Below are 566 nucleotides of genomic sequence, written 5' to 3'. Positions count from 1 at the left end.
AGCTATTAAAGATAGCAAGGGCCTGAGGAAATAGCACATTTCTCAGAATTTGCTTTTCTTTCTTCTCCACTGGTTAGGTGCAGACTAATTCACAGTTTAAGCCATCTGCATTGCAGACAGCAGCTCCTTTTCCTTGTCAAAAATTAAAAGCTGCCTGTTTACAGCAGGTCTGTGTTGCTCAGCTGTCACTCTGAGCTAAGCAGTGCAATGGGTCCATCCTGCTCATGTCAGGGTTTTACCCAGTCTCCAGTTAAACTTGAACCTCTGATCAGCACAGCAACCTACGCCAGCGCACCCCTTGCCCGCCAGCCACACCACTGGTGGTTCCAGAAAGCTTGAAAGAACAAATACAAGGTGCTCCCAAATTACTTAAGTGTCTGGTTTGCTGGACCAAACCCACTGTTTCACATGAGGGAATCGGCACGGATGGTCTTGATTGCTGCAAAAATAGAGAGAAGAGCCATTTCTTTGGGTTTTCCTGTGAGAAGGTCTCATTGTATCACAGACTAAACCAGTTATATACGTCAACCATAACAGAGGTCAAATCAGACATGCATCAGGGAAAG

This window comes from Egretta garzetta, unplaced genomic scaffold, assembly GCF_000687185.1.
Source record: "Egretta garzetta isolate BGI_Z169 unplaced genomic scaffold, ASM68718v1 scaffold402, whole genome shotgun sequence".
In the NCBI taxonomy this organism is placed as follows: domain Eukaryota; kingdom Metazoa; phylum Chordata; class Aves; order Pelecaniformes; family Ardeidae; genus Egretta; species Egretta garzetta.
Note: the sequence above shows the minus strand (reverse complement) of the source record.